Raw genomic sequence first — 27,728 nt, forward strand, 5'->3', positions numbered from 1 at the left:
AGGAACTGACAGCAAAAGGGCACAAGGGAATTATCTGATGTCAGAGAAATATTATATACCTTAACTGTGGAGCTGGTTACATAGGTGCATACATTTGTCAAAACTAATTTAACTATATGTTTTAAATAGGTTTATTTTATCATATTTAAATTATAATTCATGAAATTCATTTTCTAAAAATCTAATCTGTATGCCAATTTAAAAATAGGAGGAATTCAGAAATAAATTAGGGAAATAGCAACTCACGTGCAATTCATTCAGCGTATCATTGATGACAAAGATACTGAAGCAAAGTATCTTTAAGTCACTTTAAGTCAGAATGTACAGGTTTCCATAATATGTCATCAATATGAAGATTTTTAGAAATAGAAACCTTCAGCATATTGTAGAATCTTTACAAGTATTTATGTGATGGCAAGCAACCTTAAAACATTTGCACAACACAAAGAATGATTGGTAACTTAGCTTGCAAAGTACCAAAAACAAAACAAAAATTTGATGACTTTTGTTTGGAGGAGCAGTGGATGCCCCTAGGATGGCACAAGAGATTTGTATAACAAAATAAATAGTTGTAAAATCTCCCTTTAAGGAAAAGATGATTATACTGGTTTCTGTCATTCACCTACTTACATTGAAACATTCTAAAGTCCTTCTACATTCTGCCCTGATCTAGAAGGCTGATCTCTAAGGAATCTATCACTGGGTTCCCTTGCTGGCTGGCTCTCAATTGGATGGAGACAATGGGAAATGCCAGTAGGGGACAAAACAGAAGTAGAAACAGAGACTGAGTATTTTTTCCCTGCTCGCTTCCCGTTTTCTGAGAGCATCTATGTCCCAACTCTTGCAGTAGGTCCCTCTTGCAGACTGCATTGCTCTCTGGAATATAGTACTACATAATTTTCTCCCTTTCCCCTTCTAACTTAGGTTAGTAATTGCTTCCTGCTGTTGCATCTCTGTATGTCTAAATATCCCTTGGTGATTTCCTTAATTCTGTTCTTACCTCTATAAGCAATTGCTTCATTAAATTTTTTGAAGCATTCAAGTTTCCCAGGCAGGATGTTGACTGATACATTTTAACACTGAGGAAAATTAAATTAATGTTCCGAGTAAAGTAACAGTAAAAAGATCATTTTTATAAATAGATGCTTGAAAATGTTTACCATCTGTATATTATCAAAAATCTTTGTACGATGATAGATTGGTTTGAAAAAAAAATACAATTTTTAAAAACAAAGCACTCCTTGCATTTGAATCCATATTTTGTCTGAGTTGCAATGATAAGTTACAAGTAAGACAAATGCCAAAATAAATTTAATAGTTGAAGTTCTAAATTCCTCGTATTTATAGAAATCTAGAGTGTCCTTTTCATCACAAATATAAAAATTATGTTTCTTGAAGCAATCAGAGTGCAGAGGGCAGAAGACAACCAAATAGTCAAAAATCAAATAAAAGCTGGAACCTCCAGGAGAAGATCAGACAAGAGCACTGAGCAGCAGTGGCAGAGCCTGAGAGGAAGACTGGGCCCCCAAAATAATAGGCTGTGGGGGAAAACAAGAACGACATGCACCAACATATGGAAATTTTCAGCAGAGAGGTGGAAACTAGAGGAAAGAATCTAATGGTGACATCACCTAGGAGATTCCAGTCTCCATCCTCCCACAAAGATCAATAATTAGGCAACTGTCCATAAGCAAAAACAGTGCTGGGAAAGCTCTGGGGTCCACTTAAGAAACCTCAGCAACAGAGTGGAACAGAAATTTTGAGAATATCCATACAAAAAAGAAAAGAAGAGCAGCTTTATTTTGCCTGCCATCCCCCAAGCTGGCACTGTTCAGCATCAAGAAGGAAGTCTCCAGCTAAAAAGAGTTCCCCTCATTGGGAAAGAGACAGCAGGTGAGTGACCAGCTTCCCCTGCTTTTTGAAGAATAGAAGTGGCTAGTGTGGGCATCCTGGTCTTGGTCCTGATCTTAGAGGAAATGCTTTCAGCTTTACACAGTTGAGTATAAATGTTAGCTGTGGGTCTGTCATTTCATTTTGTTACAGATTTTGTTTTAAAGCCTATTTTGTTTTATATGAGTATTGTCACCCCAGCTTTCTTTTTATTTCCATTTGCATGAAGTATCTTTTCCTCCATACCTTTACTTTCAGTCTCTGTGTGTATATAGATGTGAAGTCCTGTAGGCATAATATAGATGAGTCTTGATTTTTTATCCATTCACTCACCCAGTGTCTTTTGATTAGAGCATTTCATCTATTTAGATTTAAAGTGCTTATTGATAGACATGTACTGACTTCCGTTTTGTTAATTGTTTTCTGGTTGTTTTGTAGTTCTTCATTGTTACTTTCTTATTCTCTTGGTCTCTTCTCTTGCAGTTTGATTTCTTTTCTAAGTCTTATGTACGGGTTCCTTTTCCTTTATTTTTCGTGTATCTTTTGTAGGTTTTTGATTTGGGATTACCATGAGGTTTATGAATATGAATATATATATATATATATATATTCATATATACTGAAAATATATATCAGTTTCTTTTAAGCTGATAATCATTTAATTTCAAATGCATTCCAAAAGCACTACATTTCTACTCCTCCCAACATTTTATATTTTTAACATCATATTTTACACCTTTTCATTTTGTGTATCCCTTAACTATTTATTGTAGTTATAGCTGATTTTACTACTTTTGTCTTTTAACCTTCATAGTGGCCTTATTAAGTGATTTATCCACTACCTTTACTATGTATATGTCTTTACCAGTGAGATTTACCAGTGAGAATTTTTTCTTTTCTTTTCTTTTCTTTTCTTTTCTTTTCTTTTCTTTTCTTTTCTTTTCTTTTCTTTTCTTTTCTTTTCTTTTCTTTTCTAAGAGAGGTACTGGGGATTGAGTCTTGGGGTAAGTGAATTAACTCTAACTCCCTTAAGAGAGAGCTTTTCATCCCCTACAGTTCTATGGCTTTCCTGAACATAATTGCCAATGGTTTTTAGGGCCAGACATTTAGGGCACTTGTCCCTCCTGTGCAGGATCTAAGGGTTGGGGCCTTCTTGGCAGGATAGCCGGAACCAGAGTGAGGATGGGCCAGGGAGCCTAGGGCATGACATGCCATGGCTGCCCTGGTGGACAAGGGTTTAGGGGGTCCCAGGGCCTCCTTGGCAGGACAGCTGGGCCAGGAGCCTAGGGTGTGCTGGGGCAGCACTGGCAGACTGGCTAGAGTGCTTGGACCATGTTCCCACTCACAATACCAAGGCGGAGGAGGAAAGATGGTGCTCTCTAGTGCCTCTGACCCCAGAGAGAACTCTAGCAGTTTTGCATCTGTTTGCAGATGCTCTAGGGTTAGTAAGTGGATTTCTTTCATGTGTAGTCTAGTTGCCCTTTAAACTGCTGTTTTTTTCCTGTGCCCCCGGGTAGGTGAGTCTGTTCACAGACCCTCAGTAATATCCCTCCCCACTGGAGGTCACCATGTCACATCACTACTGTGTCTCTGTCTCTCCTACCCATCTCTGTGAGTCTCTCTATTGTTTGTTGTGCAGAAGCTGTTCAATCAGCCCTCAGTTCTTCTTTAGGAGAAATTGTTCTACATGTAAGTGTAGATTCAGTGTATACATGGGAGGAGGTGAGTTCAAGGTCTTCCTATGCCACCATCTTGGACCAGAATGCTTGAATCAATTTTAGATGTCACTCTAATGATTGATGTTTCAAAAACTCCAGGTAATTATTTCCTTGATTTATTCTGGAACCACTGAAGTTACCATATCCTAGCTATGGACCAATCCTTTCCACTCTTAACAGCATACAAGGCTATCCCTGAAAAGCTCCTCCATCTCCTTTCCAGGGATCTTTTCTATCCTAATCTCCTCATCCCAGTTTTAATGCCTTTAGGCTGTCCTCTGCTATCCAACACTATCAAAACATTTGACTTTCCTGGAACGGAACTCATCTTGATATTAGATGTGAGCATAATTGTAAATGGGAGTTGTAAATTTTAAATTGGGAGTTCGAGATTTGCAAATACTAACTATTATATATAAAATAAATAAACAGCAAGATCCTACTGTAAAAAAAAAAAGACATTCTGTTGTTTCCAAAATATACAAATTATGAATAATGTTGTAAAAATCATCTTCATGATAGATCTTAGTGCTCATTTTATTTCATTCCCTTAAATTACTAAAATTGAAATACAGGAGTCAAAGGGTATGAATATAAATATAAATATATTTCCAAATAATTTTCTACAGCTACTGCACCAACTTAGTCACATACAGTGTATGAGCATGGCCCTCTTACTGCACAGTCAGCAGCATGAAGCATAGTAGTTTTTAAACCTTAATTTGTAAGGGAGAGGGTTAACACTTTAAAAATATTTTTAAATATTCATTTGCAATTTGTTTAATAAAATAATTCACGAATACAGTTAAAAATTAAAGCACACAGAACATTACTTTGACCCTTCTCTCACAAAATTACCCCTTTTAATTCAATCTTTCTTTTGGTGGTGACTACCGTTATCTCTGAATAGCATGCTTTCACCACTCTTCCATAGGTTTATCAACATTAGGTTTATAAGTTCCATTATTTTATCATGATCAATATCATTATCAATATTATTCATTGACATCCTGTCATTAATAGGTAAGCCTTGTGCTCAGTTATGCCGCCTCTTGCTTCCCCACCTACTCTCTTCCCAATAGCAGTATTTTGAGTTTATATACAGGCTACAATTGAGTTTTATTTTTTTAAACTTTTAATTTTGTTCCATCATGAGAGGCACTACTATAGGACCAGGAGGCACTATAGACTGATTAAGCCATGAAGATCATCTTATGATACCCCAATATTGCCAGTTAAGAAATCTCATTCTGAAGAGTATCGGTTTGTGCAGGACTTGAGGGCCATCAATGACATTGTCCAAGACATTGATCCAACAGTGCCAAATCCATATACTCTGTTGACTACAATTCCTGGAGAATTTGAATATTTTACAGCCCTCTATTTAAAGGATGCCTTCTTTTGCATACCTCTTGGGAAAAAGTCACAATTATTATTTGCCTTTGAATGGCAAGACCCTAACACCAGGGTCAAGACTCAATACTGCTGGACTGTGCTTCCCCAGGGTTTTAAAAATTCCCCTACCATCTTTAATAAAACACTTGCTCTGGATCTTTGAAATCTACACCTGAATCAAGGGTTCTCTTACAATATGTGAATGATTTGTTAATTGCAAGCTTAGACCTTGATCATTGTAAGGAAAATACCGTAACGGTACTTAATTTCTTGGCTTGTTGTGGATATAAAGTATTTCCTAATAGAGCCCAAATTTGCAAGAAGCAAGTAAATTACCTAGGGTTCCAGATATCCCAAGGATCTCACAATCTCTTACACGACCGCAAGATAGCATCTGAAACTTAAAGGTCCCTAGAAACAAAAAGCGGTTGCGAGGATTCTTGGGAATGGCCGGATTTTGTGGAATTTGAATAGCTAATTTTGGACTGATGGCCAAACCCCTTTACAACGATCTAAAAGGCACAGACACAGAGCCCTTGGTATTGACTGGGGAATGTCAGCAGGCATTCACCACTCTTAAGACTCGATTGCTCTCAGCCCAGCATTGGTGTTGCCAGGCCTAAAGAAGGAATTAGCAGCAGGGGATAGCACTGGGTGTCTTAATCCAGGTGCTTGGAACTTTCCCTCACCCAGTTGCATACTTGTCCAAACAGCTGGACAGTAGAGTAAAAGGATGGCCCCTTGCCTCCGAGCAGTTGCAGCCACCTGTGACCTGCTGCAGGAAGCAGAAAAGTTCACCCTTGGGCAAATCGTTGTGATTTATGTGCCTCATCAGGTCACGGTATTACTAGAGCAGAAAGGGAGATACTGGCTCACTGCGGGAAGAATGGGAAAATATCAAGAAACTTTACTAGACAACCCAAATGTCACCTTGAGAACTATGATGACCTTAAACCCAGCCACTCTGTTGCCAACACCCACAGCAGAACCTGAAAGCAATAAATTAGATCATGATTGCCTAGGAACACTAGAAACTGTTTATTCAAGCAGATTAGATTTAACTGACAAGCCTCTCCCAAAACTCCACCGGGAACTATTTATAGACAGGAGCAGCTACATAAAAAATGGACAATGCAAAGCTGGTTACCTAGAAACCACCAAGTCCCAGATAACTGAGGCTTTTGCACTGCCTTCAGGCATCCCTGCCCAGAAGGCTGAGCACTGACCCAGGCCTTCCTAGTATCAAAAGGAAAAAGGGTTAAGAATTACACAGACTCTAAATATACTTTTATGGTGGTCCATGCCCATGGAGCAATTTGGAAAGAGAGGGGCCTCTTAACCTCAGGAAATAAATTAAACACCCTGAGGATATATTGGCCCTCCTACAGGCCATAACTGAACCAAAGGCTGTTTCTGTAATGCATTGCCCTAGACACCAGAAGCTTACATCCTATGTGTCCCCAGGAAACCATATGGCAGATTGGGTGGCAAAAGCAGCTGCCCTCCAGGGATATTTACCCCCAAACCAGAGGTGCTAATTCCTCAGTTAAATTTAACTCAATACCAGCCTAAGTATTCAGAAGAAGATAACAGAAGGGCCATTGAATGGGGATTTGACAAAACAGACCCCTCCAACAATTGGAAAATAAATGACCACGGACTGGACTGATCTTGTTGCCTCAGACTTTGGTATGGCCCATAATCAAACATTTACATGATGATACCCACTATGGAAAGGATGCCTTAATGGACTTAATTAAGCCTTGGATTAGAGGCCCCAAACTTCATCAAACCATGCAGTGAGTCATTAAATGATACCCAATTTGCGTTAAAAACAACCCAAAGTCTGTTGAGAAAAATCTCCCTCAAGGAACTCAGTACATCGGAGACCACCCTTTTGACAACTGGCAAATGGACTTCACTCAGGTGCCTCGAACCACAGGTAGCCTTCGTTATTTGCTCATTTTTGTAGACACTTTTTCAAGATGGACTGACGCTTTACCAGCTCGCATGGAAAAGGCCACAGAAGTCACTCAGATACTTCTGAAAGAACTCATCCCCTGGTACGGACCTCAGTCTACCCTCCAAAAGTGACAATGGGCCAGCATTTACTGCAGAAACATCACAGCAAGTAAGTACACATCTGGGAACTGAATGGAAATTACACGCTGCATGGAGGCCTCAGTCTATGGGAAAAACAGGAAAAAAATGAATCATACACTCAAGAAGACTTTAGCCAAGTTATGTCAAGAAACCCAACTAAAATGGGGTAAGGTATTGCCTATTGCTGTGCTGCAGGTAAGGGTGGCCCCAAGAAGCAGGCTTGGTTTAAGCTCAGATGAAATTATTTGTGGGAGACCATTTCTAAGCCCTAAAGCAAAAGGGAAAATTTGCAACTGACCCAGGAAACCAGGGTCAAGCACTATGTACAGCAGATTGCTCAAATATTAACTATTACGCATGAGTTTGTTTCTTCCAGGTCTCCACCTCAGCTCGACACTGAGTTCTGGCCAGCAGAAGTCCCACCGAGATGGAATGAATTGCTTGAGACTCTGTGGAAAAAGTCAAGAGAGCGAGAGGGAGTTGGGAGCCAACTCCATGAGCCTCCCAAATGCTCCCACATTTATTGAGTATAATCAAAGGAAAAAATCATTAACAGTTGTGTGATGGTATGCAGGAACTTAGAGAAAGACAGGATGAGATAGAGATTGTAGAATCCACAATGAGTATAAAGGCTTAGTTTATCTTTAGGGAAGTCATGGGGAGAGGGGAACAAGATACATTCTTTAGTATATTAATTACAAAGCAGACCACCAGACTAGCCAGTTCCTTGTTTTGGGGATAACAGACTATATAACAGCAAGCACGTCCAGCGTTTATAGCTGAGGGCCTGGGTCATTGCTTTGCAACGAGCCGAGTGCTATCTAAAACCTCAACTATGCAAGCAAGGCACTGTCTCTGCTTTTTACAGCAAGGAGACAGGAGTGCAGCTGCACAGGTGTCTGCTTGCAAAGCAGTTACTAAGCACATTTGTTCTTCTTAAAGGTGACAGGCGGCTGGGGTCTGTTACAATTTGTTAACCCAATCATGGGCTCCCACACGACACTCCTTTACATCCATTTAAACTGGGAGACCAGGTGCTACAAAGGTCTGGAAAGAACAGGGGCCAGATCAACAACTTGAGGAGAAGTGGAAGGGACCCTACGACGTACTGCTCACCACTCACTCATCTCTCAAATGTTACGGAATCAAAATGTGGATCTACCACACTCGAGTCAAGAAGCCCCCAGAGAACTACACACCAGAAACTCCTGCGGACGCAACGAAATGGAGTATCCAACCTTTAGGGGGACTTAAACATTTGTTTAAGAAAAATGTTTCTGCTTAAATTTGTCTTTCTTATGCTTATGCAATTTCCTTTTACAACTAGTAATGTTTTCATGCAATGGGCCTTCTCATATGCAGACTCATTTAAATGTTTTAATTGTTGGATCTGTGGCCAACTTCCAGTCTCAGGAGACTCTGGTCTCACTTGGTGAGTATCCCCTCTCCAGAGAACTGACTGGAAAGAATTATTTAAATATATTCAGGCTCAAAGAATGGCCATGCTACTTTGGTATGACCCTAGCCATCCATTAAAACCTGAACAATAGGCAAAACAAATTACCAATTATGATCCCCTAGGCTGGCCCATTAATAACACTCTTGAAATACCAGGCCACAATTTTTCGTTCTCCTATAGGGAGACTGTCACACAGCGAATGAGTACCTACTGGAATTTCAAAAAGAACATAAACAGGATCCCAACCTAGATAATCCCCACAGAATAAAAGAAAGGTTTAATCAAATTTGGGGTGGCAATTGCTGGCTCACTCCTGAGTTTGGGAGACTCAACATGCCAGCTCCATTGTGCTGAGAACAATGACATCATTTATTAGAAACATCCAAGAGCTCCACCCAACATATGGGATGGATAACTCTAGAAGCTTGTACTCATGTTATTATTCTTAAAAAGACTGATTGGCTCACCACAAATTGGAAACAGAGACCAGACATGGAATGCCCCTAATGGCACATTATGGCCATGTGGAGATAATCTTTGGCCTTGGTTGCCACCCAGTTGGATAGGAAGATGCACCCTTGGGTTTCCATGGTCTCAGGATCATCGGTACACAACGCTGCCCTCCACTCATATTGCTAACCTGCCATACCTTCGTTCCTGCTGGAGCCAGTCTGTTTTCAAATGGTATGATCACCTGCTTATTACCTAACATAGGCTTGGAAAGTGTAACCCTCCATATTGAGACTTTAGCTAAATTCACCCAGAAGGCCCTCAGTGATAGTCAAAGGGGAATCTCCCTGCTCAACGCTGAGGTGTGACTAATGAGAAGGGCCATCTTACAAAACCGAATGGCTCTTGATATGTGATGCAAGGAGCAACTCATGCTGTTATCCATATTGCCTGTTGTACTTTCATACCAGATGAATCCAAGAACATCACAACTGCTCCGGAGGACATGAAACAACAAATAAATAATGGAGGGGACTCAGATGCGTATGTGCAAGAAGTTACATCTCAAGTCGATACTTGGTTTTCTGGCCTCTTTTCACCCCAAGGTCTCAGATCCATCCTTATGGGAATTCTACAGTTACTGTTATCACTTCTGTTAATAAGAGTAAGTATATATGTAATATTTAGATTAATTGTTTTCTGTTGTCTAAGGTGTGGAAAATAGCAACTAAGGCTCTTTTTGAACCCCAGCCACATGACAAGATCAGGTTCGCTCGTTCCATTAAAAACTCCCAGACAATGCCCCCGTTCAGCACGAAGCAGTCAGACAGATACAACACCCATCTCCCTATTTCCATAGAAATGGAATGAGAGAAACTGACAGTGGGGATTTGAAGGAGAATCAATAAAATGGTCACATTTAGGCTAGCAGATTGCTTACTTTTATGCTTAAAATGGTGAACTGATCTGACTGATCGGTTGCTACTCACAGTTCCAGGCCCATTGTTAAAACGAAAGCTATTAATGTGACTGTTTCTACTTTATTGCAGTAATTGAAAGTAATAATCATGCTTGGTTTCTGAGTCTTTCTCCAGAGAGAAGGTCACGGAACTGTAACCTACAAAATAAGCTAAATTAGGGGAGGAAAAAAAAAAAAAAGACCATGCCCCAGGTGCTCATGAGATAAAGAGATCGAAAAAGTGACAACCACTAGTCTCAACAGAATTGGTCACCTGGCGGCACCATGACACAACTCTAAGTCTTATGACAAGAAAATGATTCTGTTGATTGTTATCGATGTTTTATTGTTTGAGCTATGGCTATTATAATCATCCTACCCCATCCCCAAGGTGGGTTCACGGTTTTGAAGGCACTAGCCTGCTGTGAGTCCCCTTTGCCTGGCAAAGTAATAAAGCTCTCTCTTTTCTTCTAAGCTCCAAGATCCTGTCTCTGAGTTTCAATCTGACTCCTTAGGGACAGGGGCTGATCTTTTGGCAACAGGTGAGATTCCCTGAGCTGGCTAATTAATACTTTCTCTAACTCTGGGCATAAAAAGTTACTCAAGCTCAATCAGAGCAAGAAGTAATGACTTGAAGCAGTTACCAGATATACAGTTCTATGGGAGATTTCTGATTATAATGGTGTAACTCTAGATATAGGAAGGAGCAAAAAGAGGGATATTTTTCTGGCCCATAACAGACAGCAAGACAGGTGGTCCAGAGATTTTTGCTACTGTAAATAAGGCCTAGTCCAGTAATAGCACATTGAGTGGCTTATCAACAAAATCCTCGCCTGACCTAGGAATGAGCACTCCTAGCACCATGGGATGAAATGGTCATGAAATGCTTTCCAAGCCATGGTCAACTACATGATCAAGAGGGCACTTGCCATCTGCCTCCACAAGGATTAACTAAAGTTGCTGACCTTCAGCGCAGCCTGAAAGTTCAGGGTGGAAATCAAGAATGAGGCACTCTGTACTCTGGGGAAACTGGCAAAAGAGGCCTTCAGATAGACATTTTGAGGAGATTTTATGAACCCAAATTCTTGCATCTCCTTATATCCAGAAAAACACTAAGATCATTAATGGTGACATCTACTTTGGCTATTAAGGAAAGCTGTCTTACAAAACCACATGGCTTTTAACATCCCACCCAAAGGGGCCCATTCACAGTTATACATACTGAGTGCTACACTCTTACCCACAATGAGTCAGGTATGTCAATGCTTACAGAAAAGTAGTCACTGAACAGGTCTCTGCCTGGTTCTCCAATGCCTTTTCCTAGATCTCTGAAGGGATAAGGTCTTTATTTTCAGACATTCTCAAATATCCTCTGTTTTACTGGGTTAAGCTATTTATCTTGGCATCCGCCTACTTTTGTGTTGTATTCCTCTTACAAAAATGATTGTCTCTCTTTGAAGTCCAAGATTCCTGAACTTAGGAATAAATACACCCAACTGCCACCATGAACCAAGCCAACATCCTGGTGATGCAGCCCTTGGATGCCACTGATGTCTCCTGCTCTCACCTTTGAGGCTGTCGGGATGTTGATGCTCCATAACCCCAAAAAGATTGCCACGATAGGCAGGGATGGCACAATGCCCAGAGTTCAGCAGGAGGTAGATACAGAAGAAGAGGCCTTCGCCCCTGTTCCAAAGATTTGTCCCTGCCAATCTGTCAGGGAGGAATGTTGGGCCAAATGATGTTTTCAAAGTCCAACAACCCCCATTCCTGGGCTGTCTGACATTCTTTACTGGGTGTATTTCCCCTAACAAACTAATAGCCTCAGGTAACGCCTACCTTATCAGAGTCAAACCCCACTGCCTTTCACGGACCCTAAAGCTCTTACCTTACCTACAACTAATCAGCAACTCATGCACAAGCCGATCAGGAACCCTGTGACCTGACCTTATAAACTACCCCAAAAACCAGCCCTAGGTGCTCACACAGACACCCCTTGCCAGTGTGGTCCACTGTTGCCTGTAGCAGCATAACTATTAAACTTTTCCGTTGTTCTTGGCCTTGGCACTCACACAGCATCGCTTGTCTGTGTGGTCTGCTATTGTCCATGACAGCGCACCCTAATAAACTCCTTTCTATTTCCATACTTTATCTGGTAAATTCTTCTACAAACCCACACATCACCATGTCACCGACTGGCTGCCCCACTGTGTCCCACAACAAAAGCCATGATTAGAAATTTTGTAATTTCATGTCTCCAACCCCAATTCTCCAGATAGGGGAGAGGGGCTGGAAATAGAATTAATGACAGATGAATCTTACATGAGAAAGGCTCTAAGAAATCATGATATTGTGGGGTTTGGAGATCTTCCAGTTTGGTGAACATATCTGTATACCAAGAGGAGGATGCACCCCAACTGCACAGGGACAGAAGCTCTGATGTTCAGAACCCACCCAGACCTCAACCTACATATCTCATCATCTGACTGTTCATCTGTATCCTTTATCACATTCTTTAATAAACTTGTAAACATAAGTAACTGTTCCCTAAGTTCTATGAACTCCTCTAACAAATTCATCAAACCCGGAGTGGAGGTCTTGGAACTTCTGATTTGTAACCAAGTCATATAGAAGTTGAGGGGACCTACTGCTTGCAATTGACATCTGAAGCCAACAGGGGTCTCCTGGAACTGAGCCCTTAAATTATAAGGGAAGATATTTCCAGGAAGATAGTGTCAGAATCAAGTTAAACTGTAAGACACCCAGCCGGTGTTGCAGAATCGCTTGGTGTGGGGAAAGCCCCTACACATCGGTGTTGAAACAAAGGAGGAAAGGGTTTTTACTAAAACACCAGGACTATCTGATTTTTATTGGTCTCACTCTTTTCATGGGGTTAGGGCAGCATGCTCAAAGCAGTACCACTCTGGCAGGCAGATTATTTTCAGCTGAAAACAAGCAAGTCCCAAAAGACTCAGGAAGAACCTTTGAACTTCCACTTAACTTTCTAAATGAATTTAATAGACATCCTGTTCCAGGAGGGGTATCACTATAAATAACTATAGTGTACTATGAACTAGGTGCAGTAGACAGGGAGGACTTAGCAAGGCCAGTTTGATCAAAGTCCTCTTTGTGTCCCATTGTTCCTAGATGGCCCAGCAAACATTCTCTAACAAATATCAAATCTCTACATCTCCCTGTGAATTACCTTACTTCCCTTTCCAGTCTCAGACCCCTATCTCCTTCTCCTTAGTCCAATATGATGTATAAAAATACTTCATCTTGCCTTATTGTCTTTTGAATTTCTTATGCTTAATTCTCCATATACATGTGTTAAATTTTACTTTCTCCTGTTAATCTGTCTTATATCACTTTAATTATTTGACCAGCTAAAAGAAAGAAGAGGGAAAGAGGAAAAATATTCCCTGATCCCTTACTTTGTTGGCAAGAGTCACTCACCAGATTTCAGAAGAGGCTAACACAGTCCCTTAAAAGATATATTCTCCTAGCAAAAGATGAGCCAGCTAGAAGGAAAGAAGGAGTGAAAAAGGGCAGGCAGGAGAGACTCGGTGATATCAGCTGCCTTTCTCTCTATAATCAATGGCTAGAGATGGAGTGGCCCACTCCTCAGGATTTTCAGTCAAAGCTAAAAGCAGGTCTGAAATTAGGGTGAAGCAAGTGAGGCACCTAGACTGCAAAATTTGAACACTCCCTCACTCTTGAGTTCCCTTGTACCCGAGGCTCCTCTCTTGGCTCACCTGAGTTCCAACTTAGATGGGCCCCTGGATGGGTCATTGGCTCTCTCTAGTATCACTGGGGAGGTCTGGGTGAATTCCTTTTCCCTCAGTTTATTCAGAATAAGGCTAGAATTTTTCAAAGAGAACTTAAGTTAAAAACTGGCAGTAAAAAAAGAAAAAAAAAAGGAAAAAGGCTGAGAGAAAATATCTTACAAAGAACATTCAATAATCATTTAACTGTTGTTCATGATAAAAACAAACATTTCTTGGAATTGAAACCCAACTGTGAATTGTATGGGGGGTTGACCTGAGTAATAAGAGGCAGCTATGTGGTGAAATGAACTTTTTCATGAATCTGATTTTCAGTCTATGGGATTGCCTTACCCCATTCACTAATTTATACACTGGAAATACTCAGAGGTTCAAATTAAACACTGAAGGGAACACTGCAGCTGGAGACACTCCCCTTGATGTCTCTTCTGATAGATTTGATCTTCAAACCAATTACATGCTTGGAAAAAAAGAATTCGTATTTGAATATCTGCTTCAGGCCAAGCACTGGGCAAGATTCACCTATCCCATTTTAGCCTCATTAATGTTACGTGAGGGAGATTGTGCTACTGGCACAAATTCATTCCACCACTCATCTGCTTCTCCTTACTTAGGTCACCCTCCTCACACCCAAGACGTAAGCTAATATAGCTAGTAACTATTGGATCCCGGACTCAAATTAATGACTGACATTAAGACTCTTGCTTATTAGATAACACCTGTGTTCCTACTCTAAAAGTAGGAAAAGGTAAGTCCTATTGGTAGGACACCATGCCAGCCCTCCTTACACCTTCTTTGTGCTTCATGTCTACTCATTGAAATAGCTACTAATAGCCTCACATACAACTGAGGAAACAACCTCAGATAGATATGCTAATTTCCTTATTTCAATCATCATACATGTTGCTCATCTATGTATTTCATGCACTATGTCTGGAACTAAGAATATAAAGGTGGATAAGACAGATCCTGCACAACTGGCAGCAGCACAGGGAGGTGGGATGCTTGAGGTTTGGGGGATGAAAGAAATCAGACAGACAATCTACAATGTAGCACAATGTGACAGGCACATCATAAGAGTGGAATTAGTGCTCTGAGAGCACAGCTCAGAAGAGCTCAGTGTAAGTCCATGTAGTGGAGATGTGAGGCTGTACTGGGAGTGGGAAGGGGAAATGTGAAATGATGTGAGTAGAATTTCCAGCAGAACTGGGAAAAACAGGTATCAATTCACCTGGAAGAAGACGTGTGTGTCAGACATACAGAGTTTGAAATAGAAGAAGAATAATGGGACAGAAGGTTTTGATCTACAAGCAGTATTATAATGAATTAAATCATAAAGAAAGATAAGAATCAAAACAAAATGCTTTACATGGAGTTCAGGCACGAGGGAACACTATCAGTTTTTTAACATTACTAAAAAGCTTTCATATAAAATATAGAGAACAGTGAAATTCTCTTAATCACTATAAACAATAATTTGTTTTTCAGAGTTTAGCTCACTTTACGGTTAAGTTATTCAAATCAGCTGATACAATGTTAAAAATTTTCTTACTTTTCAAATCAACCACACACACACACACACACACACAAAACCCAGCTAATTCTAGCAAAAAGGTCTTTTACAGGAAATAAAACCTGACAAGTTCCATTAGCACTGGTAGCATGCATGCCTCTGTCTTTGAGTGACTTTAAAACTAGAACAGTAATGCACTTAAAGCATTTTCCCTGAGGACATGTACCCCTGTCTCCTCCCAAATTTGTTCCCTATCCTGTTTCTACAATGTTGATAATTTTGTGCTCACTCCACCCACCCACTAATGTGCACACAGACAGACAGGCATACACACAAACACATACACACACATAACAACATTAGTGTTCCATTTGCAGTAATTTTAACACCCAAGAATCACAATATAGATGAATGAATGAATGAATAAATAAATAAATACACAAGTAAGCAAGCAGGATTCCTTTAAATCAGCTGAATTAAAAAAGAAAAAAAACAAAAACAAAAGTGAAACCAGTTTTTTCTTTCCTGCTTGAAGTATAAATTCAGTCCTCTCCACCACAGAGGAAGCGGAAATCTAGGCTGCAGATTTCAGTCAGCAAACTACCGTACTCGGGGAAGGAATCGACTCCACTTTCTTGTTAGTCTCTGGAGCAACCTGAAGACAGGAGCTTGGCCTCAAGGAGACAGGTAGGTGAAGGAAAAGGAGGGAAATGGGGTAGACAGAGAGAGACACAATTACAGAATCAGAGACTAAAACAGAAACAGAAATTGGTGGAAATAGGCATAGGGAACAGTCAGAGACAAAGCAGATTAAGGCATGCTAAGAACATAAATATGAACCTGGCATTCTCATTGCTCCAATAAGCAGCTTCAAATCTGGCGGAAACAGAGTATGTTATTGAAACAAACAATTAAATAATTCAGTAATTTGTATTAACAAATAAAAATACAACTAGGCTTAGGTAAAAACAGACTTTATTTGAAAGCATTATTGCAATAAGGGGAAAGAGACTACTGTCACAGAGAAAAGATCCAAACATAGAGCTGCAAGCATCTCAAAGGCCAGGCAGAAAAGAATTTTCTTTTATGGTAAAAGATCAAGAAGTCTAGAAAGAACACAATGTAGTGGGAGTGGGATGATTAGGGAATGATTTCTTAGTAAGAATCATTAAAGAGAGGTTGTATGCTGGGTCAGAAGGAGGGTGGGTCAAAGTTAAGGGAACTGGAAAGGAGAGAAGCTTAACTAACGTTTAGTTTCAAGCAGTTTCAATCGATCAGGTGGACAAACAGCTCAGCTAGCCATTTATGAGGCAAGGAATGGGAATTTAAAAGGTCAGTGTCCAGACTCATTATAAGTAATAAAGGAACACACAAGGGAGTCTTATCCAAGTCACCTCGGAAAAAGGTGTCTCCTTGCAGTAAACTAATTCCCAAAACACAAAAGTGTGGATGGAATTCTTTAACTGTCACTACTTTGCAGGAATAAAGGACTCAGGAACAATTTAGCATTGTTAGAGAGGAGAGATATTAACTTGAGCTTGAAGATTAATAAAAGGCTTCACAAATAAGGAGAAACCTGAATTGCATTAGTATAGTGTCCTGGGAAGCACTCATGTAATGGAAAATTCAAGAGGAAACAATTTACCTTCTAGAGTTTATGGCTGGTCTAATAATTGAATTGATGTAAAACATATTAACAGGAGAAAATCAAATGTAATTACATACTTACAGGATACTGATCAAGACAGAAGAATCAAAGGCAGTCAGGCAATTGAAGTATTTATACCATCCCAAGCTAAGGAGTAGAAAGTAGGGGTCTAGGGCTTCAAAGGGAAGAAAGACAGCTGACAGGAAGATGAGAAGAGCAAATGACTGGTAAATAAATGTTTGCCATGCCATGCAGCTACACCTTGCTGATACAAAAAGTTATCTCTGGCAATAGCTCTTTCTGGTATAGGCCCTCTATATAAATTCTTTTAGGCAGTACAAGGGGACGTAAAAAGCTTTTCCTGAGGCTGCTGAGTCTTAACTGCCTTCAGCTCAAAACAATCCACATGCCAAAGTGGCAGATTTAAGGGTAGCATATTCTGCTCCCCTTCAACATACAGGGTTAAGAAAACTATGAGGTTGAGGAAAGATGACAGATTGTAGTTTCTAACAGAAGACGGTGAACTAGAAAGAAGGGAAAGGAAAAAGAGTGATTGTGAAAGGAACTGGGTTGATTATTGCCAGGTTATGAAGGGTCTTGAATGTCAGGGCTAAGTAATTTGATCATATCATAAACCAATGAAGAGTTTTCAAGTTTTGAAAACAAGAAGTTGATTTACATATGAGTTTCAAGATGCAATGTGAAAGTGGGAATGCAGTTTGGTGCAGCCACTATGGAAAACAGTGTGGAGATTCCTCAAAAGACTAGGAATAGACTTAGCATATGACCCAGGAATCCCACTCCTGGGCTTGTATCCAGAAGGAACCCTATTTCAGGATAACACCTGCACCCCAATGTTCATAGCAGCACTATTTACAATAGCCAAAACATGGAAACAGCCTAAATGTCCATCAACAGGTGACTGGATAAAGAAGATGTGGCATATTTATACAATGGAATACTACTCAGCCATAAAAACCGACAACATAACGCCATTTGCAGCAACATAGATGCTCCTGGAGAATGTCATTCTAAGTGAAGTAAGCCAGAAAGAGAAAGAAAAATACCATATGAGATCGCTCATATGTGGAATCTAAAAACAAACAAACAAACAAACAAACAAAAACAAAGCGTAAATACAGGACAGGAATAGACTCATAGACAGAGAATACAGACTTGTGGTTGCCAGGGGGGCGGAGGGTGGGAAGGGATAGACTGGGATTTCAAAACTGTAGAATAAATAAACAAGATTATACTGTATAGCACAGGGAAATATACACAAAACGTTATGGTAGCTCACAGAGAAAAAAATGTGACAATGAGTATGTATATGTCCATGTATGACTGAAAAATTGTGCTGAACACTGGAATTTGACACAACGTTGTAAAATGATTATAAATCAATAAAAAATGTTAAAAAAAAAAAAGATGCAACGTGAAAGATGTACCACAGCAGGGATAGAGGCAACAGTTTCAAGAGCTTCTCATACAGAGCAGACTAATGCCCAGCAAACTCATGCCCAGCATTTAATAGGCATCTAACAGGGACCACAATTTAGGGGAAGAAGTAGGAAAAATGGGCTTCCAAGAAATAAAAGGTGCCAACATCATCATTTCCCCATCAAAGTGGAATGAATACCACCAAATGGCTAGAGTTAGGAATTTAGGATGAGTTTCTAATTGAATAAGCCATTCAACACAAGAGTCCAAAGAGGAGCTAAAGGAATAATAAAGCGTGATAGGAAGCAGGGACTAAGAGGCAAGCTAAAGTTTTGTTACTTCTTTTTTCTTTTTTCTTGAGATACAATTCACATATATTAGTTTAATAATTGTTTGTTGTGCAACATGATTCTATATATGTATATATTGCAAAATGATCACCACAATAACTGGTTAACATTAGTCAACATGCAGTTATAATTTTTTCTTGAGATGAGAAATTTTAAGGTCTACTCTCTTAGCAGCTTTCCAATATACAAAGCAGTAATATCAGCTATAGTCACCATGCTGTACAGTACACCTACAAGACTCATTCATTTTATAACTGGAAATGCGTGCCTTTGTACCACCTTCACCTATTTTGCCCACCCCTCCCCCAACCTCTGGAACCACCATTCAGTTCTCTGTATCTGTGATTTTGTTTTTGGTTTGGTTTGGTTTGGTTTCAGTTTCCAAAAGCAAATGGGATCCTATAGTATTTATCTTTCTCTCTCTGATGTATTTTACTTAATATAATGACCTCAAGTCTATCCATGTTGTCACAAATGGCAGGATTTCTTTCTTTTTTTTTTTTTTTTTGCTGCTGATTAACATTCCATTATAAATATACCACATTTTCTTTATCCATTCATCTGTTGATGGATACTTATGTTGTTTCCAACTTTGGCCATTGTAAATAATGCTGGATTGAACCTGGCAGGGGACAAGGGAGAGCTTTCCAAGATGGCACTTTTTTCCCCTTTAGATGAATACCGAGAGCTGGAATTGGTGGATCATTATATTTGATAGAAACTGGAAAAGGCTGGACACTGCATAAAGAGCCTAAAGCAGCTCACAATTAGCAGCAGAGTCACAACTCTTTGAACACATATTCTCTAACTGCATGATCAAAAGCAGCACCACATTACTCTCCATCCCATTATCTGCTTATTTCTTTCCTACCGCTTAAAACAATCTGAAATTATTTGCTCATTCAAATACTTCCAAGGTTATGATCTGCTTCCCTCACTGGAGGTAAACACTATAAGGGCAGGGATATAGCCTGTCTCATTCATCCATCAACATATAGAACCTAGAACATTTCCCAGCATGCTGAAAGCCCTCAAAAGATATGTGTGAAATAATGCTGATATTTTTTAAATCTTTGCCAAACTTCCAATCCATGGTACTTGTATGATTTAGTTCACTCAAAGGCACATTATCATGATGGGTACAAGAGGTCAGAGACACTCAATAAAAGGAGCTCCCTAGACTGAAGAGGATAAAAAAGTTAGAGAGGCTCCCTGGACTGGCTAATTAGAATGGGAGTAACAGGCTTATGGAGAATTTTTTCTAGGAAAAGATGAGGGCAGAAGTGAGACGAAAGAATAAGAAATGGATAGGATGCATTCAGTAACACATTTCATCAACAAACTTCTATTGAGCTACAGGTACTAAATTTCAAATTCTTTTCTAAGAAATGTGGCAATAAAGGAAATATAAAGAAGATAATAGCTTATGGAGGAGGCAATATCCAACCTGTATTTAAACAGAATGGGAAGAAGTGACTATGTTTTCTTGTCCAAAGTGAGTCAACCACAAAAGTAAGATACTCAAGATATTTTAGACTTGAGATAGAGAAAAAAAAAAAGCCCAAGGGGAGGTGAGAAGGGGCAGGATTTAGAGGACAGAGTAGTATCGCAAAGAGGTCAGGGATGTTTATTCCTTAGGGACAAGAGTGAAGAACACAAGGATGGATATGAGTCTTAACTGGACGGTGAAAATCTTTGAAGGTGAGAAAGTTCTGACAACGTGGCTTCTATACTCTACAATTAGAAAGGCAGGCAGAAGGGGGTCACCAAAAGTGAGAGGAGCCTCAACTAACACTCTGTTTCGTGTAATCTCTCCTGCACTCCTCTTCTCCTCTCAATGCTTCTGTATTGTGGGTTCAACGGACCACTCAACCCTTTTCTTACTTATCTTTCTAACTCCGTTGTCTAGCAAAGTGCCTGGCACTTAGGAGTAGACCAGTCAGTGTAAATTAGGTGTAAAATTATAAACATGAGTTGTTTGATTGTGGGGAATGAAGGAGTGAATGAAGAAGAGTCAAACTAGACTTTCTCTGGGTCTGAGATGCTTGGAAGATGAGAGTAGGATGAGTGTGTTGAGAAAACAAAAGCATGAAGGGGTTTGGAAAGAAGTCGGTGAGTCCAATTTGGGATAAAATTATTTATACTGTAGCTCAAGGGCCCCTGCTGGTGAGAAGCACAACTCTGTCCGAGGCTGTTCCTATGCTAGTTTCATTCCCTTGGCACCCCATGGATTCCACTTTTTTCGTCAGTCTCCTCACTTATCCCCAAACACCTGCCTAGCACTTGGCTGCCCCTGGTCCAGGTCCCAGTTCAGTCCCTTTCTGTCCTCAAAACAATGCCTCATGTTTCAACTGTAGCTAAGGCGTTTACTACTAATCACAAGACACACCAGAACAAAAATGTAAAAACCAAGGGAAGGAGAAAGTTCGTCTCCTGCTATATGGCTTCAGAGTAGTTCAAGTAAGTCCCAGAAGTCTCACTGGTCTGAAAGCCAGTTCGAATATGGGGGTGAAATGGTCTCAGGAATGTCTTGTCTAAGTGTGAGCATATACTCCCACGTGAATGTGCCCTATGTTCTCGCACTGAAAGGCCCCTTAGAAGAAGGTATCATGTGATTTCTTCTATCCTGGTTTAAAATTAATGTTTCTATTTTTTATGCCAACTTTATTGAAAATTAAATTATGCACAACTAAATGCATCCACTTAAAGTATACATTTTGATGAATTTTGCCAAGTTGAAACCACTAGAACCTTGAAACCATTGTCATCATAAAGATACAAAATAATTTTATCATCCCAAAAGATTCCTAGTGGCCCTTACACTCTATCCCTCCCTCTGCCCTAGCCCCAAGCAACCACTGATACACCTTGTGTTACTATAAATTAGTTTTCATTTTATATAAATGGAACAATACAATAAGTATGATCTTGTTGATGGTTTCTTTCACTCAGCATAATAACTTAAATTCAACCATGTTGTTGCAGGTATGAGTAGTTATTCATTTGTATTGTTAAGTAGTAGTTTATTGAATATTACATTTTGTTTATCTACTTATCTATTTTTGGACATTTAGGGTATTTCTAGTTTTTGGCTATTATGAAAACAGCTGCTATGACCGTCTATACACAGATTGTTGCGTGGACATTTATTTCTACTTCACATGGATAGGTATCTGGAAGTGAAATGTCTGAGTTGTATGGTGTGTGCATGTTTCACTTTTCAAAGAATTGCCAAACAAGTAGTTACTGCCACAAGTGACGAGTGTTCTAGGTGCTCTACATCCTGCCTGACACTTGATATTGTCAGCCTTAACTTGAGACTTTCTAATGAGTGTGTACTGTTTCATCACTGCAGTTTTAGTCCACATTTCCCTGATGACTAATGATGTTCAACATCTTTTCATGCACTTATTGACCACTCAGTATCTTGTTTTATGAACTGTCTATTCAATCTTACTGCATCCTCTTATGTATTACTGAAGTGGAAGAGTCTTTACATAACAGTCTTTTGTTGGGTATACCCATTGAAAATATTTTCTCCTATTCTTCAGTTAGCTTTTTAAATTTTCTTTTCCTTTTAACAACTTACACATACTTTACTTGATTGAAAGCCTTCTTATGGTGCATAAAATGTTTTCTGTAGTTGATCTCAGCTTTGCTGAAGTGAGTTTTATCTGCATTTTCTGTGCTGGAGACTGCTCAGTTGCTGCCACTGCTGCTGCCATTGCTTTGTTTTCTTTCAGGATCAAGATGGGTTCTTTCATATAAAATCTTATTTTCAATCCATTCTCTGGCAATTCTTAGCTTTGCATAATTATACCTACAATGGAATCAGCCTCCTAAAGTCACCAAGATAAATCCTCTTATTCCAACATCACACAATTTTCTACTTCTACTAGTTAAAAAATATCCAAGGGCAGCCACAACAGATCTTAATGAACCATGTTAAGATAGAATCCTGTACACAGGGAATGCTTTCCACATCTAAATTACTAGGAGTTTAATGGTCTACTTCCTCCCAGGCTCACTGGTCTCAGCCAAGGGGCCAAGTTGACATCTCTGCCCAACCCAGATGAAGCCACCAGGGGCCACCAGGAGCAGAAGCCTTAAATTGTTTTAGTATGTATGACTGAAACATTAAGCAATAGGCCAGAAATTGACACGTTGTAAGTGACTATACTTAAATAATTTTTAATTGTCACTGTACATTTCAGGGAGCAAAATTTTTTCATTTTGATTAAGTGTTATTGATCAATTTTTTCTTTTATGAGTCATGATTTTAGTGTCCTAAGAAAGTTTTGCCCACTGCAAGGTTCTGAATATTTTTCAGTTTGTTTTCTTCCAGAAGTACAATAGTTTAGCTTTTACATTTAAGCCTTTGGTCTACTTTGAGTTATTTTGGGTGTGGTGTAAAGCAGGGTCAGTGTTCATGCTTTTCCACCCAGATACCCAATTGTCTGAGCACCACTGTTGAACAGACTTCCCTTTCCTCTTAGAAAATCAATGTACCATACATGTATGAATGTATTTCTAGACTCTGTGTACTGTTCTATTTCCACTGATCTGTATCTGTCTTCATTAATACCATCTTCTTGGTAGCTTTATGGTTAAGTCTTTTTTTTTTAAACATTTTATATTGAGTTATAATCATTTTACAATGTTGTGTCAAATTCCAGTGTAGAGCACAATTTTTTAGTTATACATGAACATATATATATTCACTGTCACATTTTTTTCTCTGTGGGCTACCATTAAGATCTTGCATATATTTCCCTGTGCTATACAGTATAATCTTGTTTATCTATTCTACATTTTGAAATCCCAGTCTGTCTCTTCCCACCCTCCACCCCCTTGGCAACCACAAGTTTGTATTCTATGTCTATGAGTCTGTTTTTTTTTGTATTTATGTTTTGTTTTGTTTTGTTTTGTTTACATTCCAAATATGAGCGATCTCATATGGTATTTTTCTTTCTCTTTCCAGCTTAGTTCACTTAGAATGATATTCTCCAAGAGCATCCATGTTGCTGCAAATGGTGTTCTGTTGTTGGCTTTTATGGCTGAATAGTATTCCATTGTATAAATATACCACTTCTTCTTTATCCAGTCATCTGTTGATGGACATTTAGGCTGTCTCCATGTCTTGGCTATTGTAAATAGGGCTGCTTTGAACACTGGGGTGCAGGTGTCAATTTGAAATAGGGTTCCTTCTGGATATATGCCCAGGAGTGGGATTCCTGGGTCATATGCTAAGTCTATTCCTAGTCTTTTTAGGAATCTCATACTGTTTTCCACAGTGGTTGCACCAAACTGCATTCCCACCGGCAGTGTAGGAAGGTTCCCTTTTCTCCACAGCCTCTCCAGCATTTGTCATTTGTGGATTTTTGAATGATGGCCATTCTGACTGGTGTGAGGTGATACCTCATCATAGTTTTGATTTGCATTTCTCTGATAATTAGTGATATTGAGCATTTTTTCATGTGTCTATTGATCATTTGTATTCCTTGGAGAATTGCTTGTTGAAGTCTTCTGCCCATTTTTGGATTGGGTTGTTTGTTTTTTCTTATTAAGTCGTATGAGCTGCTTATATATTCTGGAGATCAAGCCTTTGTCAGTTTCATCTGCAAAAATTTCACCCACTCCGTAGGCTGTCTTTTTGTTTTACTTATGGTTTCTTTTGCTGTGCAAAAGCTTGTAAGTTTAATTGGTCCCATTTGTTTATTCTTGCCTTTATTTCTATTGCTTGAGTAGACTGTTGTAGGAGAACATTTTTGAGATGTATGTCAGATCATGTTTTGCCTATATTTTCTTCTAGGAGGTTTATTGTATCTTGTCTTATGTTTAAGTCTTTGATCCATTTTGAGTTTATTTTTGTGTATGGTGTAGGGGAGTGTTCTAGCTCCATTGATTTACAGGCTGCTGCCCAGTTTTCCCAACACCGTTTGCTGAAGAGACTGTCTTTATTCCATTGTATATTCTTGCCTCCTTTGTTGAAGATTAGTTGACCAAAAGTTTGTGGGTTCATTTCTGGGCTCTCTATTCTGTTCCATTGGTCTATATGTCTGTTTTTGTACCAATACCATGCTGTCTTGATGACTGTAGCTCTATAGTCTAAAGTCTGAGAGAGTTATTCCTCCAGCTTCTTTCTTTTCCTTCAGTAATGCTTTGGCAATTCTAGGTCTTTTATGGTTCCATATAAATTTTAATATGATTTGTTCTAGCTCTGTGAAATATGTTCTGGGTAATTTGATAGGGATGGCATTAAATCTGTATATTGCCTTGGGCAGTAGGACCATTTTAACAGTATTGATTCTTCCAATCCAGGAGCATGGGATATCTTTCCATTATTTAAAGTCTTCTTTAATTTCCTTCATCAATGGTTTATAGTTTCCTATGTATAATTCTTTCACCTCCTTGGTTAGATTTATTCTTAGTTATTTTAGGGTAAGTCTTAAAATCAGGCAATGTAATGACCTCTTTCTTTTTCTTACATGCACACCTAAACATATGCATATGCAATTTACTTCGAACAAAGTCAAGGAAAAATTCCTATCTCTGAAAGAAGACATCTTGACTTATGAATTCCTCAAAGTTTCTTGGTGATGTCAGTAAGTTGGAATTAACAGTTTTCATGAATTTTAACAAGACAGAGGTCAATATAGGTTAGAAAAATGAACTAGTATCTAAGCTTTTATAACATCTTCATGGGCAATTATATACCTTCCACAACAAATTTCTGAATATAGCTGAGAAGCCTGTTCTCCCAGTTTTCCCTCTTTACTCACACAGGTCCAGAACCTGAGGTCGTGTAATAGTTAGAAGGGAAACTTTGAGTTAGGGGACGTCAGAGAAGATTTCTAAATACAAGTTCTTATCTGATGCAATGATGCATGTTCTGTCACTTTGATGTCCACACTACTTTATCTGTGTGTTTCTTAAACAGTAAGAAACTAACGAAAGAATTGTGTGCTCCATTTTAAAGAGGATAAGTCAATTAATAAGCCTAAGTCAGTCACTACTTCCCAGTGGCCTGACTCTTATTCCAAAGGAATACAAGTCTTTCTCTACTCCTGTCCAACTGTACCTTCAAATCTAACTCAGACTGACCATGTCCAGGCTTCTCAGACCACTCAAGAAATAACATGCAAGTTCTCAGGGGCTTCGTCATTTAAGGTCTGAGATTGTCTGCTTTCTGTTTATGTCATTACAGAAAATGAGTCCAATATCCAAAAAAAATTTGCCTGCAAAATTACTTAATTCGGAAGGACACAGGTTGATTTGACCATCCTCATAGGGACAATACAGACTGCTTTGGTCCTTTCTCTTGGTCTCTTTGATCCTTCCTCCTCCACCTGCCAATGACTTCTCAAACCAGACAGAATATCATGCTATCTGATTAGAGCATACTAGCATTTACATTTCAGTGAAGTATCACAAAATGAATGACCACATAAGCATGACCAAATGGACTATTAGAACACTGCCTATATTCCAGAACAATCTCTCATACCCTTATCTACTTTTTATCATTAATCCTCTCTACTTCCTAAAGGTTTACACTAGTCACTACTCAGACTTCTGATATTATAAGTTTGTTTTGCCAGGTGTTTATCTTTCTTCATGTGGAATCATATGGTATGCATTCTTCTGTACTTGGCTTCTTTCAAAACTTAAAATTGTGAGAGTCACCCATATTGTTGTGTGTTGCTGTGAAATTTGTTCCAATTACTGTAAAACATTTTATTTTATGAATATACCACACTTCATTTACCCATTTGGCTGTGAATGGACATCTGAGTTGTTTCCAGTTTTTGACTTTTATGAGTAGTACTGCTATAAACATTCTAGTGTATATGTCTTGGTGCATATGTGCACACAGTTCTATTGGCAAAGGAATGGAAGACATGGCTTATTGTCATTTTATTTTATATGTATCCATAATTTCTTGTTTTGTTTGAACTTTTTTCTTTTCTACGTTTGTGATACCTACTGAGGTTTATTTCATTGTATTATTATACCAGTTAGAATGTAATCACCATTATGTCATAACTAATCATCATTCTTATCTGATATATTCAAAAATAATTTTCTATCAACTTGGTACATAATAACTTTCACCACCACCAAACACACACAGACATAACACACACACACACACACATACACTATCGTCAGCTATACCACCACTTCCTATATTGAACTAGTAGAATTTTAACTACAATTGTTTTTAATTTTTACATTCTACAACAATTATTTATACTATCGGCATTACTTTGTCCTTTGCTAACTTGGCTGACAGATAATCTTAGGTTCCAAATCATACTCCTTAAGAATTCTACAAATACTGCTGTAATATCATGGAGTCATAGCGTGCTGCTGCTGGGAATTCTGACATCAGTCTGCTTATAATTTATGTGTGAACAACTCAGTTTCATCATCTGTTTAATATTTAAACACTTCACTTTTTATTCTAAGAGTATGAGAAAATTTCCAGGATATATCTAAACAGAGTTGTTGTTGTTGTTGTTGTTGTTGTTTTGTTGTTGTTGTTGTTGTTGTTGTTAATTCTGCACAACACTTGATGTATAATTTTATTATAAAGAATTAGGCCATACGGAAGCTCTGGGAAATGTTCTTCTGTTGTTTCTTTGATGATTTTTCTCCAACATCCTTTTTGATCTCTCTTTCTGGAGACCATATTAAAGTTGGTCACATGTTGGCAGCACTTCTGGACCTAGCCTGCCTGCCTCCTTGAAGAATTTGATAGCTCTTTATAACACTTTCCAGTTCTTTATCCTTTGAAGTTAAATTCTGAAAATCCCTAGTTAAATATTCCAGCATGCAATAGTTGAACCATCAGGTGTATTAATTCAAATACTGAGACAGAAAGAATACTTCAGTTGGAAACTAAGAAGCAAAATGTCTCAAATGAGTCATCTTCATTTTCAGTCCATCAGGAACAGCAGGCTTATTTTTTACGCTCCTACCTTTTCTCCACTAAAAATAGCTTTGTAGAATAGTG

General features: G+C 38.9%; 1 protein-coding gene across 6 annotated transcripts in view; it reads left to right on the plus strand.

The window, feature by feature from the left end:
• Positions 1-15,826: 15,826 nt before the first annotated feature.
• Positions 15,827-27,728, plus strand: part of LOC105096171 (interferon-induced very large GTPase 1) — a 37,181-nt gene continuing 25,279 nt past the window's right edge. For 2 of the 6 annotated variants that reach the window (XM_031460134.2, XM_010988460.3), the window contains exon 1: positions 15,827-15,958. The gene's annotated coding sequence lies outside the window, so the exon portion shown is untranslated. The remainder of the gene's footprint in view (positions 15,959-27,728) is intronic. The other 4 variants (XM_031460135.2, XM_031460136.2, XM_064492615.1 and 1 more) reach the window with 3 other exon arrangements.

The sequence above is a fragment of the Camelus dromedarius genome, chromosome 12 (assembly GCF_036321535.1).
Source record: "Camelus dromedarius isolate mCamDro1 chromosome 12, mCamDro1.pat, whole genome shotgun sequence".
In the NCBI taxonomy this organism is placed as follows: domain Eukaryota; kingdom Metazoa; phylum Chordata; class Mammalia; order Artiodactyla; family Camelidae; genus Camelus; species Camelus dromedarius.